We start from the raw sequence: 14,574 nt of genomic DNA, 5'->3' as shown, positions 1-14,574 counted from the left end.
AACTGTTTTAGAATAGGGGAAGAATCGGGCAAGAAAAGTTTGCTTCATTTGATGCCATGAAGTGATAGAACCAAGTTTCAATGAATTAAACCAAGCACTAGCTCTCCCCCCCTAAGGAAAAAGGAAAGTAGTGCAGCCTTACGACCTCTTGGTTTGCATTCACGGTTCCACTGAGTCTTAAAAAAGTTGAAATATGAAAATTCGGATCCTCAGTGGGTGATCCGAAAAAATTGATTTTGCTGCACTAACTCAATAAGTGCAGGTTCTATTTCAAAATTGTCATCAACCGTTGGGTACACAATAGCATCGTATGACTCAATTGAAGATGGGATTGCATATTCTATGAGAGTGCATTCCTTAGCCATATCGTTATTATCTTCCCAAGAAGTTAAAGGCAAAAGATGAAATAGAAAAAGAAAGAATAAACAAAAAGATTTTTATATAAAATAAAGAGAAAGATTTTTTTTTTTATATGAAGTAAAATAAAATAAGGAAAAAGATATATATATATATATATATATATATATATATATATATATATATATATATATAGTCTAATCACTATTAAAAAGTTAATCAAATTACAACAACTCACCGGCAACGGCGCCAAAAACTTGATAGAGCCAAACCGCAAGTGCACGGCCTATCGAAGTAATAGTAGTAAGTAAAAGTATCGTTCCGCTAGGGAGTTGTTCAACTTAATTAACCTTTAGTGAATGATTAGAGTGAGAGAAAGTTTAGTAAGAAGGGGTTTTGATTGCTGAAGATAAAAACAATATTAATAAAAAGCCTCGGGATCATTGGTTCATCATAATGACAAATCCTTCACTAGACAAGACCTAAACATCTAATTTCATGGTTTACACACTAATTTCTAAAGACCGGTTTCCCTTAGCCCCTCACCTTTCCGATGAAAGTCCGGTGAGCGTTTACTTCTAGCAACCAAGCCTATTTCGCTGACATGATTACTAGAAGATGCATAGAGGATTGAAACTACTCTTTGTCTCAATAATTGCAAAGACTATTTCACTGTTTTGCAATTATTGTCTAGATTCACTTGTTCCAACATCAAGACTCCGCTCTCGCTTTATGAATTGATGTTTGGGATGATGGATTAACGATTATCAAACCCTCCGCTTTCGCTTCCACAGTTTGATAATTGTTAAGAAAGAGAGAAAAACAGTAAAATAAATTGCAAAGAAAGTAAAAGGAAAATAAAGACTTTTTATTGAAATAATAATTGAAATAAACAAAGTAAAGGGTGAATGTTTATGGTGGAGACCTACTCTATTTATAGCTTTACAATTGACTTAGAAACTAAGCAACTAAAGGGATAAAACGGTAAAGCTGCAACAGGGTAACTTGGGCCCGAAGAAAAAGCAGCAAAAGTGAATCTGGGGACGGGCACGGCCGTGCCACATGTTGGCACGGGCCGTGCCAAGCTTCTGACTTTAGGGAAACATATTTTTGTCCCGTATTTTCGTATTCTTGCGCTGTATTTGCTCCAGTTCTCTTTCTTTCGCTCCAAGGCACCTTCCACCATATATTCATTCCTAAAATAAAATAAAAGACAATTTAAAGTAAAATATTCTAAAAGGAAATAAAATGCAATATAATTAAATCAAATCTTATTTAAAACTAAACTAAATAAAGCATTAAAATATACTAATCTATGACTCATCAGAAGACAAAGAAGTCTACTCACCCATGTTCATTGTAGACATAGAAGAGAAGAAGAAGAATATAAAATAAAGTAAAGGTTGAAATTTTATTCAAAGAAAACAATTGTCACTTATTATTTCCAAGAACAAGAGATGATTGAATATGTTTTCTAGCTGCTCTATTTATAGTCTACAACTACTTAAGCCCCAAGAAATACATCAACAGAATGTTCCAGAAGAAGCAAAATCCGCAAAAGAAAGTCTGTGGTGGTGGCACGGCCGTGCCACTTGAGGCACTGGTCGTGCAAAGCCTTCTGGTTGGTTGGCTTCATATTTTTGCACCAAATCTTCGTATTTTTGGCCTGAATCAGCTCCAAATCTCCTTTCTTTTGCTCCAAGACTCAATCTTTCAAATATTTGTTCCTGAAATTAAATAACTTGCAATTGAAGTAAAATAGTTCTAAAAAGGAAATAAAAACACATAAAATCTAAATAAAACCGACTCAAATAATCTATTAAAAACACTAATTAATGACTCATCAAACTCCCCCATACTTGAATCTTTGCTTGTCCTCAAACAAAAGGCATAATCATTAGCAGCATAAACAAGATTTTACATATGACAACATTATTAAAACTCATGTCTCCTCTAAGGCTTTGTTCTAGTGGTACACTAATCACAAGTTCAAGAATTTCTCATGAACCTATTCAACCCAACAACAAGTCTCAAGTGTGTGTGTGTAGTCCAGCTTTTTCTTGCTCCTATGTAAAGATATTATGAGGAAATAGGTTCTAACCTTAACACTAAACCAACCGAGAAAAGTCATTTCTTCATTTCATATAAGAGAGATGGGAATTATTTGATCATTTGACATTTAAGCACTTTCGGGGAACTGCAGAATTTTTATTGATGTTTGGAGACAACACCTTCACGTAGGAAGTCAGGTAGTGCGGCTCCTGCCCCCTAGAGTCAATGGTGCCCCTTAGAGTCATTGAATCATTTGCATCTATTCTCTCTAGGTCTAAAAAACTCATTGTTCATACATTCTTCAAGATTAAACACTTTTTCTTCGAATCACTCTGTTCTTTAAGTGTGTCGATTCTCTAGGGTGCTAGTAGGGATTGTAAGTTGGTTCACTCAAGAAGATTGATTGGGCGTAATCAAGGCTTCAAAGGAAGTGAATAATCTCATTCCACCTCCAAAGGACTTGGGGGTCTTTCTAACCGTTCTTGAAGTCGAAGGGGGTTCGTTTGCCGGACGTAGCATTGAAGACTCGAGTGAAGAGTTCGAAGGAGTGCACGGGTAATTCAAGGATCCGAAGATTCAAGGAGCACCAAATTCAAGGGGTACTTGAAGTTTGGGGGAGTAGTTTACATAGGAGTTGAAGAATTAGGGCTTTAATTTGAAGGAACTCTTGTAAACATTGTAATTAACATTTGTTACATAGTGGATGACCTTGGTGAAGGTGTACTTCATCAAGTAGAGTAGACGTAGCCCTAAGCGAGGACGAAATAGGGTGAACTAGTATAAACACGATGTTTTCTCTCTTTCCCTATCCTTTTTACTTTTAATTTTTTTTTTTGTGATTAATTGAATAATTGATAGGTTAATTGCTAGTATTGATCTAAGTAGTTTTTCATTGAAAATTGACCTGTTTCATTGTGTTAGGTTTCATACAATTTGCTTAGATCAATTGATTGCAAAGTCTATTCAATTCTTCAATTACACTTGCATTGTAATTTTGATTTGATAGCATATTATTCTTGTTCATAGGTTTAGTTTGAAATCGTGTATTGTTTTGTACCTTGTTCAAGGATTGTTAATAATTGATTGTGTAAAAAGATTTGTAGCGTGAATCTCTCAATTCTAAGATAAAATCTTATTCCACATATATATGCTATTTGTTGATTCATTGATTGTGATTGTTCAAGCAAATTTCAAATAGTCAATTTGTTAAAATCATTTCTTACTAAATCTCCGAAAAGTTTTTCAAACACGCTATTCACCCCCCCTCTAGCTTGGTAACCATCTAGCCATATAGACTAACACCAAAGATCCTAGGACATGTTGTGCATTCGTTTTTCAAGCATTCATCGAGTTCATAGGTTGGCTTACGATTAGGATGAGACCGTATGGCGTCTTTCAACAGAAAAAGGGTTTTAAAAGCAAAGTATAGGCATTAAGTTTAAATTGCAGAAACTTAAAGGAAAGGTAAAATACAATGCATTAAAAATAAAGGTGGTTTGAAAAATCCTTTACATACATTCTTTATGAGTCTTTTCTCTCACGCCGGTACTTCGAGTGTTTTAGAATGTTGTATAGGTGATTTGCGTCCCGTTTTCCCTATGAAAAACTATTATTTATACATAGAAAAATAACTGGAAAGATATTAATCCCACGATCAGCACTCCTTCCATGTAGACAACCTTTTGTCTCCCACGTTTTCCATTGAGGAAACTGCTTCTCTTTGAAAATAGAATCTTCCCGCTTCAACTGCAGTTGCCTTCGGAGATTTAGCATCTCTGACTCGTCTCTTGTCGAACGCTAATATTTTAGGCCTCTTCATGTTAAGTCCATAGCTCGTTAAACTCTTCAAATTTGACGAAAAAGACTTCGATTCCTACAAGAGTGAAAGTCAACTAATGTTGACCGCATTAAATGAGGCTAGTGAAATTACCAGCTAACACACGGGTGCTTCCCAGGGTGAAACGCTTGGCCTTATAAACTTTTTCTCCAATAACTCCTCAAATTGTTTCTTCAATTCACCCAACTCTGTTGCAGACATCCAATAGGGTTCCATTGACACATGTCTAGTCCTGGGTACTAAGTCTATGAAGAACTCAACCTCCCTTTCCAGTGGTAAGTCACTAATGTCTTCTGGAAATACTTCCGGAAAATCACACACTATGGGATGATCAGAAGCTTTAGGTTCAATCTCTAAGTTCATGGAAGCAAACATCACGAACATATGTGCATCTTCCTTCAAAGACATCATTATCTTTCCAACCGTTACAAATTTTGAATTTCTCTCCTCTTCGGGTTCAGGAAACATCACAGTTTTAGTGAAACAATTTATGTAAACACGGTTAAATTCAAACCAGTTCATTCCTAAAATAACATCCAGTTGACTCAGAGTTAGGCAAAACAAGTTCATTCCAAAATCCTTTAAATAAATAGACAACTGACAATTCCTACATTCTAAGGTGGTTGTTTCTGAGCCATTAGGTGGTGTATCTATTTTCATACTACCCGACATAGAAGTTACTTCGAGGTTTAATCTTTTAACACAATCAAGAGAAATAAAGGAATGTGTAGCTCCGATATCTATAATTGAAATTAAAGGGACATTTTTAATGAAACAAGTACCTCAAATCAAGTTGTCAGAACTAGGGACATCTGTCCCACTCAGAGCAAATACCTTCCCTCCATTATGTATATTCTTCAGATTTGGACAATCAGTACTAATGTCGCCCAAGTCATTGCAGTTAAAAAACTTAACATATTCTTTACACTCTGAAGTACGATGACCCTCAACACCACAACTAAAACACCTAAGAGGAGGATGATTCTTTCCCTCACTTTTTTCCATTTCACTCGTACCCTTCTATTGAAGTTTTTGTTTTCCCTTATTAGTCGGAACACTATATGGATTACTATGACCTTGTTCCTTACTCATCCTCTCACTAGAAATTTTGTAATGATTTGCCCTCGCCTTAGTGTCGTCCTCATAGATTCTGCAGGTAGTGACCAACAAGGAGAATTGACGAATCTGTTGATAACTAATGAACTGCTTGATTTAGGGGTGCAATCCATTCTCAAACTTCAAGCATTTGGAAACCTTTGCTTCAGTTGCATTGATGTAGGGACAAAACCTAGACAACTCTTCAAATTTTGCTTCATATTCTGCCATTGTCGTACTCCCTTGTTTTAGTTCAAGGAATTTGATCTCCTTTTTTTTACGCACATCAGCAGGAAAGCATTTTACGAAAAATTCTTCTCTAAAAATTTCCCACGTAATCATAGTACTAACACCCTCAAGCCTCTGACGAGCATTCTCCCATCAGTGCTCGACCTCTTCTGCCACCATGTGTGTCGCTAGTCTGACCTTCTGTTCATTAGTGCTCGCCATCACCCTGAAAGTTCTTTCGATCCCTTGCAACCAGTTTTGCGCACCATCATGATCATACCTCCCCTTGAAGGTAGGCGGTTTGTTTCTCATTAACCGGTTCAGACGGAGCTCATCAGTCTCTCCTTGTTGATTCTGATGTCCTTACAGTGCATTGTTCAAGGCTTGAGCCACTCCGGTCATGGCATTTGCAATTGCTTGATCGTTTCTTCTAGCCATTTCTTATCTGCATTGTCAAGACAAGAAACAATTAGAAGTTAAGCATCCAGTGCTCTATACACATGTCGCTTACAGGTTAAAATATCATTTAAGAGTCCCAGGCGTGATGGACCGACGTGCTCTGATACCAACTATGTAACACCCTAGTCCCAACGTTGCGTTTATTTAATAATAAGCAAATATTAAATAATAAAAAGGTTGTTACACATCCACATTCATCTGTCGTACCATAATAAATAAATAGCACATCATATTCAACAACGGAAAATACTTTAAATAAATTAAACTTCATAAATTAAACATATTGAATCTATCATCTGCATTTGTTGAACAACGAAATAAAAAAATCATGGTTCCTTAAAGTCATAAAACAAGACATTAAACGTTTAACCCTGGCCTTAGTGTTACAGATCAGAGCACACATTTATTCGACTACCTAATCATATAAATAAATAGCTATGGAGGTATATCCCATCACCACCTTCTAAGCGTCCCGCAAAGCTAAATCTCCTCTTCCTGTGTATTTGTACCCCAAGAGTACATATACCAAAACACAAAAACCACAGCAAAGGGGTGAGAATTCACATCATAACATACCGTTCATGTGATAGAGTCGTAAATTAATACACCATAATGCACAGACCTTTAACATTCACATCATTGGCACATATAAAAGTTCTTCCTATCCATGACCTATATGCAACATACTTCGTTCCTAGACCTACATGTCTGCCGGTACCAGTTCCTATCGTCATAGTAATGTAAGTAAGAGGTGTGTTACTGAACATACATTCATCATTCATCATTCATCATTATGCTATATGATATGATTCATGAATACTCACCAACATCATTCAGAAAGCACTTAAATAATGCATCATCTTTACATCATAGTCTTTCGTCATTTTACTTGTTATTAGGAGACAAGTACGTCATTCATCATTATTCATCATTTGTCTTATAACAAATTATGATGTCATTTTACATCATAATCTTATGTCATTGGCGCCTCGTCATTAATTGATACCATTTATTCGTCTATTCATATATAACTCATTTTACACCATTACCTTACATCATTAACATCCCATCTTACTCATTTTCATACTCTTTATTTTAACTTATGATACTATACTCATTCTCATCCTAATGTTCTTCTACTATCTTCTTTATTGGTCTAGGTTCAATTCATAACAATCTCCTTAACTCCCCTTATTCACCCTTTTACGATTCTAACTCTAGTCTCACTAGTACATTGAGTTAATCACCTTTTATTATGCCTAAGTACACATCCTAATCTTTGTTTATTAATTTAGGATGACTACATTTTCTTCTACCTCTAACAGCTCTCTTAAACTCCATATAATTTTCAAAGTGGTTTTGGAATCCATTGGAAGGGTTGTGCTGAATATCTCATGAAAAAGCGCAGCGTGGCCAGGTACAGTGTTTTAATCATAAATCAAGTTTAGATGTATTAAAAAGGTAAAACCAAATCCAATAGAAATATGACATCCCTATCTACAACTTTCATGAAGACACCTAAGCTTGATTCGAAACAGAAGGAAGTGAAAAAGTTGTTTTTCCTAAGCTTGGGAATAGTGCACGACCGTGTTGACCTATGTGTAGTATTATAATCATAACTTAAGTTTTAAATTTCTGAAGGAGGTTAAACTAGAGCCATTGGAAAGCTAACATCCATACCTACAACTTTCATGAAGACACGTAAATCCAATTCCCAATAGAAAGTGGTGGAAAAGTTTATTTTCTAAAGGCTTGGAGAGATGCACGAATGTATTGATCCATGTGTGGTATTTTCATCATAAATCGATTTGTATATATCGGAATGAGGTCAAACAAAAGCCAATGGATAGATAATATTCATACCTACAACTTTCATGAAGACACCTAAGCTTAATTTGGAGTAGAAAATGTTCAAAAAAAGTGGTTTTCCTAGGCTGGACAGGGTGCACGACCGTGCACCCCCAAGACAACAAAATATGCAGTAAGCTCAGCACGGGACGTTCTCCCAAGTGGAACGACCATGCGTTTGTGACATACAAGAGATATCACAGTTTTGCTACCATTTCGCTTAAGGGAATCATCCAGAGCCCCGTGTTCGACCTAAAACTCACCAAACTTGTCCCTAATCATAACCCCTTGATTACCCTATCATTCAAACACCAATTCTTCATTAACCTACCAGATTATCTACTCTTTTTAAGGCTAAAAACTCAATTCAAAAACTGAAACTAGTCTCCTTAATTCTCATCTTTCAACTTCATATTTTAATTCGTTCATCATCATTCTCTCATCATAATTCTCATCATAACAACAACAACATATTAAAATTTAGGACAACCCACCCATCATAGATTAAGATACCCTTAAGTGCAAAGATTATCCCCCTTACCTCGAATCTCAGAAGTCTCGGCTTTTTGGCTCTCTTCTCTTGAATTAGGGTTTTCACCTCTTCTTCTCTCCTCTTCTCTTGTTTCTATGTTTCAGCAAAAGTGATAGCTTTGAATGTTAATTCTCTTTTTATACTTGAATTAGCCTCTTACTACTATTTTTTCTATTCTACTTTTTATTATTTTTACTTCTCCCTCCCCCACTTAATTATTTCCTTCCATTCTACACCTTCCCATTTCCTAGATTATTCTATTTATTTGTTTTCTTCCTCATATTATTAATCTCCAGGTACGTCATTAACTATCGTAATTTATTTCTTCATATCTAACATGATTTTTAAGCACCATAACAACACTAAGCATCATAACATCAATATAATCTTAAAATCATGAATTTCTCTAACTATCCTCATTCACCAATTAAATATAAATTTCGGGGTGTTACATGTTGTGACTATTTTGGAATTGAATTGTGACAATGTGTTTGTGAAGATTTTTGTTCTTATGTTGTAATGATAATTTTTTACTAATGTGGATTTAGTTGATATAGTATACTCCCTTCGGTCACTATTATAAGCAACAATCAACTTTTAAATAATGTATTTGGTCTATATTATTGACCAAATACATCATTTATTGAATGAACCTAAAAAATTAATTGTTGCTTATAATAGTGACTAGAGAGAGTATTCTTCAAGGTTTTGAATATTATGTTTGTGATGTGATACGACTATGACTTAATTGCTTACTTGTTCTTCTCATTTATTTTATACTATTACATGTTCTTGAAACTCACCCCTTCGTTGTTTGTGTTTCTTGGCTTGGACCTACGGTTGTGAAACTGTCGTTCTATAGGTTGAGTCGTGGAGTCAAGTACATGCCTTCCATGATCACTTGTCTGGTGTCGTCTGTTATTTTGGGAAATGTACCTGATAGTGACACAAGAAAAGGGACTTGCTTACTTATTTAGTTTTGTACAAGATAACCATTATCAATGATGTAAAAGAAAGTATTTTCAAAGGAAAAAGATTCGATGTTAATAGTATTACAATTTTCAAGGAAGTGAAATGTGAATTATGTTCGTTATGAGTCAATGTGGTATCCTAAATCTTGTGGAAGAATTCTTATATTAATAGAAAACTTTTTATTTGACATTTTCCACTGCAAATCAAACTTTGATTTCGAATGAATAATAGTAATAAATATTTTTGGGATTTAGGGTGTCACATTCAAGCCTTTCGCCCTGCTGTCGGAGCAAGTTCACCATGTTTGTAAGGATCTCGTTTATCTCTGGCAGAGGTGGAACTTGAGGAGACAGAGGCAGAGGAGGAGTGTCCTCTTCGTGCAAAGGAGGCGGAGGGAGAATTGTTTTGTTCAACGCGGTTGTAGCGCGAGTGTCGGTCTCCATTTGGATTCACCGATTTGAGAATCAGAACCGTTCAACTTTGTAGAATTTGAACCGTCGAACGCGGTGCTTTTGAGGTGGAGGAACGACTCGCGGTGGTTCTCCTGCAAGCTCCAACCATTACTTCAGAGAACAGAGCAATAACGGTTAACTGTTGCGGTGAAGGAATGTGTAATTGAAAACGGCTACGACGGAGATGCACGTAATAGAAAACGGTTACGGTGGAGGATCGTTGGACCGTGGTGGTTGGCGAACGATCTCCTCCTTCTAGCGCCAAATGATCTTCCGGTAAGAACGGTTGAGTGGAAACGGCGGCAAAGAGTGCTCTGGTGTGACGATAGCGACTTCCGGTATAGCCACCATGACTCTTCGTGGTGGGACGAAAGGTGTATGCATGCACGTTAGCACTCTGACACTCAAGTCAGTAATGAAACTGAGAAAGAGTGTGTAAGAAGTGTTGAGGAAAGTGATGTGCACCTTGGGGGTGAAGCAAGTTCACCCTTATATAGGCGCACATTGGTCATAATCGTCTCTTGGTTATGCAGCATGTGATTTGGGACGAAGAAGGACACATGAAGGGTGATCCGCGCGCGAGGGGTTCTCCTGTGTAGACCGGTCCAGACAAGATGAGAGTGAGATAAGTAGATTGTTAGGACTTAAGCCCGTGATGAGAGCCCAACCCAAAATACTAGCCATTACGTGGGAGAGCATCATGGCCATCACTCTCTTTTATTTACCCGATGTGGAACTCATAACATTGTCACGACCTTTAAACGTCGATGTCCACGGCGGATTTTACTCTATCAGTATTCGATGGAGCACATAATGTTGTTTAGATCATGTTGCAAGCATATGTTTTTTATATTAATTTGTATCTGTTTTTATGATTTTTTTTAATATTGTGAATTTATTGTACGATGATTTTTAATATGTCGAGTTCTAAGTTGACTGTATGCATCATGCTAAAACAATTTTAGACTGAAATGATTGATTAAAAATTATAAACCTGCAAAAATGGTCATTAATGTCACTTGATTAAAAATTATTTTTTTATTGTAATTAATTACAAATTAGTTCAAGAGAAAGTTAGTTGTACCCAGTTATCATTTCATTACCGTCTTCAAGGGTTTTTTTGTTTTTTTTTGTTTTAGTGTTATGTATGTTGAATTTTGAATTGTTATAAAAAAAAATAAACATGAACAACTATAGATATAGAGAGAATCAATCATTCAAGAATTATTAATCATTTATTTAGTTTTCCATGACAATAACATGGTCGTCTATGAAGATAATATTTGTACAATGATGGGACTCTTGACATTGTGAATTCCATCTGACCAAACAAGTGATGAAGAAAACACAGTTTGATTTGATTTCACTCTTCCAAAAACAGTGATAACAAAGGATTGTTTCTCATTTAATGATTTGAATGAGAGAAGTTTTGGTTCCACTCTAATCTTTATTTTTGGATTATGATGGTTGAGAATGGCCTTGTACATTGAGTTAGAAAGGCCAACATTTGTGACTGTTCTATGAATATGTACATTAAAATGCTTATGTACCGGAATAACCATTGCAGGATAGTTTATATCTTTAACCAATGATCTTTTAGAATATCCATGGCAACCTGAATCATCTCCACTAATAAGTTTAATTATTTCACCATCAAAACCATAGTTACAGAGCATTTCCACATAATCCTTCTTAGTAATGTCGTAAATAAGTCCAGGGTGAACAGCTTGTTGTGGATTGATATTCCCAGACCCATAAGCAAACTCACCAGCCAAATCGTCATAAGTACCTTTCATTGGTGTAGTTGTTGTCATGATAGCAGATTTTATAGCTGCAGGTGACCAATCAGGATGAAATGACTTCACATATGCAACAACTCCAGCAACATGAGGGCATGCCATAGAGGTTTCGGATAATATGTTGTATTTAAACTTTCTTTTATCACTTATATCCAATGTGGGTGGCGCTAAAGGTGAATATGCAGCCAAGATTTCCACTCCTGGGGCACTTATATCTAGTTTCATTATTTCAGGAATAAAAGGATTTGGGCCACGGGAAGAAAAACTGGCAACTCTCGGAGCATTCGTGTCATGGAAGATCTCACTCTGTAAAATTTCAGCTATAGGGTCTTTAGTCGAATTTGTGTAATATTGAACTTGAAAATAGTTTTTTTGATTCCAAGTTAAGTGTAGGCTTCCTAGTGATAAATGAAGTATCAAAACCAATGCGTGACGCGTTAAGGATTGAACCAACAGCACCACTCACCCAAGTTAGTATTTGACCTAATGGTGATCCACACAAAATAATCTTACCCTTCACCCTCTTTTTGTCTTTATAATTACACTTTTCAGGAGAAAATGTATTTCCTCTAGCTGAGCAAGCTTGAGCATTGCACACAACTAGCGGAAATTTAGTGCCATTTGAAGGTATGGTATTAATTGACTTACCTAGATATGTCTTTCCATTTCCAAGAATCATCTTAGTAACAAATTGACGATCTATGGTAGTTCCAGCAACACTAAATAACCAAGGTGCTTTACTAGAAACAGTACTTGGAATAGGGCCACCATTTCCTGCAGCTTGCACTGTGAGTATTCCCTTCTCCATGGCATGAAAAGAACCAATTGCAATAGTATCATTCAAAAATTCAACGAAATTAGAGAAACCAAGAGAGATAGTAATGACATCAACTCCATCAGCAATGACATCATCAAATGCTGCTAATATAGCATAACCACTACAACGCCTGTTGCAAACTTTGTATGTAGCAATCCTTGAAGATGGAGCTCAACCTCTTGCAATGCCTTTTGCAAAACCATAAAAGCTCACACCATTCACCTCACGTCCACCTACTATTGATGATGTGTGGGTTCCATGACCATCCATATCTCTTGCACTCACATCTCCATCAACGTAAAATCGTGCCCCGATGATCTTCTTGTTACAATTGAAGTCACTACCACCTGCACAAATTCCCCTCCACTTCTTTGGGATTGGACCAAGACCTAGTCAATTATAAAAATGAATAATCGAATTAATAATCTCATCGTATATAGTTAGGTATTACAATCTTCTAATCATATTACAATATATTCCTATAATATAAACAATGATATTTCTTCATGTCTTAAGATACTCGTGATAAACAACATTATTAAGAAATCTATGTAAAAGAGGAGATTAATTAAATATAATAATCACAAATTAATCTAACTAATTAAACATGTATCATTTTAAGTGGGTTGAATAATTCATACATAAGATAATTATTAGGAAAAAACAATGCTTTATAATTATAAAAAATAAGATTTGGTTATTATGATTACGAATATATATACCTTTATCATTGAAACTTTTAGACTCTGGCCATATTCCGCCATCTATGACTCCAACCACTAAATCACTCTCAATAGTTTGATCCCTTTTGAATGAGTGAGGAAGTCCAAGGAAGTCCCACGACCTTGTGGTTTGAAGGTGAAACTCTTGGTTTGGAAAAACCGAGACCACACCTCTCATTCGGACAAGTTTGTCCCTCTGTTGATCATTGATTATGGCAGCAAAACCATTGAAACTCCTCTTGTAACTTCTCACTAAGTGGTTTTCTACATCACTACCATCAATAACATGTTGCAACAAGTTGATATGGTGAGAGGTTGGGGAATATGATTCTCCTTTTGGAAGTGAGCCCATGTACACAATGTAAAGTTTACTACTTTCATCACCACTTACAGTAGCATCACATACCAATGGAATTAGTGATGCAAAAACTAAAGACACAAAGATTGATAAAACAATAGTATGTTTTTCAATGTTTGAAATGGGGAATACTTAACGCAAACCTAGACAATGTATTTATACACACAAGAAAGTTATATAAATGGAAATATTTTTAATTGATAAAAAATAAAATATTTAGTAAATGATAATTGAAATGGAAAAAGTATATTTTAAAGAGAAATGTTATCATCACTCTCCTTTGAACACACACTTTAAAACTTATAATTTTATTGGATGAAACTTATGTTTACCACTCGATCATGTTATGTGGGACCCATTTATATATTGTTGGATCCATAGTGGTAACCTCTCATCTAGCTGTATTTGTAGTTTATGAATCAATTCCAGCATCTAAGGCTTTTTTTCCCTATTCTCATGATTGCATCACACTAACTTTATTCCTTTCCAAGGCCCCACTTATAACCTCTTTTATGGGTAGTGATTGTTCTTAGAGCAATTTTCAACTTTTCCCTCTACTCATTACGACATCATGCTACCTTTCTTTCTTTTTATAACTTTTTCATCTTCTTATCACACTACCTTTATATGTGTGTCCCATTTTTAACCTATTCTATGCGGGCGGTGGTTTTTAGAGCCACATATAAAGCTATGGTTACATAGTCGAAACTTTTCATATGCACGCACATGTAGTTCATGTAAGTATTCCAAGAATCTATGGCTTTTTACCTCTTCTTAATAGCATCACACTATCTTAATCCTTTCTGATACCCCACTTTTAACCTTTTCTATGGGGGAGGTAGTATCTAGAGAAATTTCCAACCTTTTACATCTTCTCATCATGGACATCACGTTATCTATTTTTGTTTTATGGCATCACACTACCTTTATTCCTTTCTACGGGTTTTCCCCTCTATTCATCATGATACCTTTATAAATTTTCTCGTGTTTTTATTCCATCCCAACTTTCAATTTTTTTTTAAGAGAGGTGGTTTGTAGAGCCGCTA

General features: G+C 35.7%; 1 pseudogene across 1 annotated transcript; it reads right to left on the bottom strand.

Moving 5' to 3' along the window:
- Window positions 1–11,048: 11,048 nt before the first annotated feature.
- Window positions 11,049–13,631, bottom strand: LOC146954420 (subtilisin-like protease SBT4.4; annotated as a pseudogene). The gene is made up of 2 exons (XR_015032840.1): window positions 13,171–13,631; window positions 11,049–12,837 (listed from the first exon to the last, which is right to left on the bottom strand). The product of XR_015032840.1 is annotated as a subtilisin-like protease SBT4.4 (transcript).
- Window positions 13,632–14,574: the final 943 nt, after the last annotated feature.

This window comes from Medicago sativa, chromosome 1, assembly GCF_051527215.1.
Source record: "Medicago sativa cultivar Bolivia chromosome 1, Bolivia_mono, whole genome shotgun sequence".
Taxonomy (NCBI): domain Eukaryota; kingdom Viridiplantae; phylum Streptophyta; class Magnoliopsida; order Fabales; family Fabaceae; genus Medicago; species Medicago sativa.
This window is presented reverse-complemented; position numbering and strand designations above follow the sequence as displayed.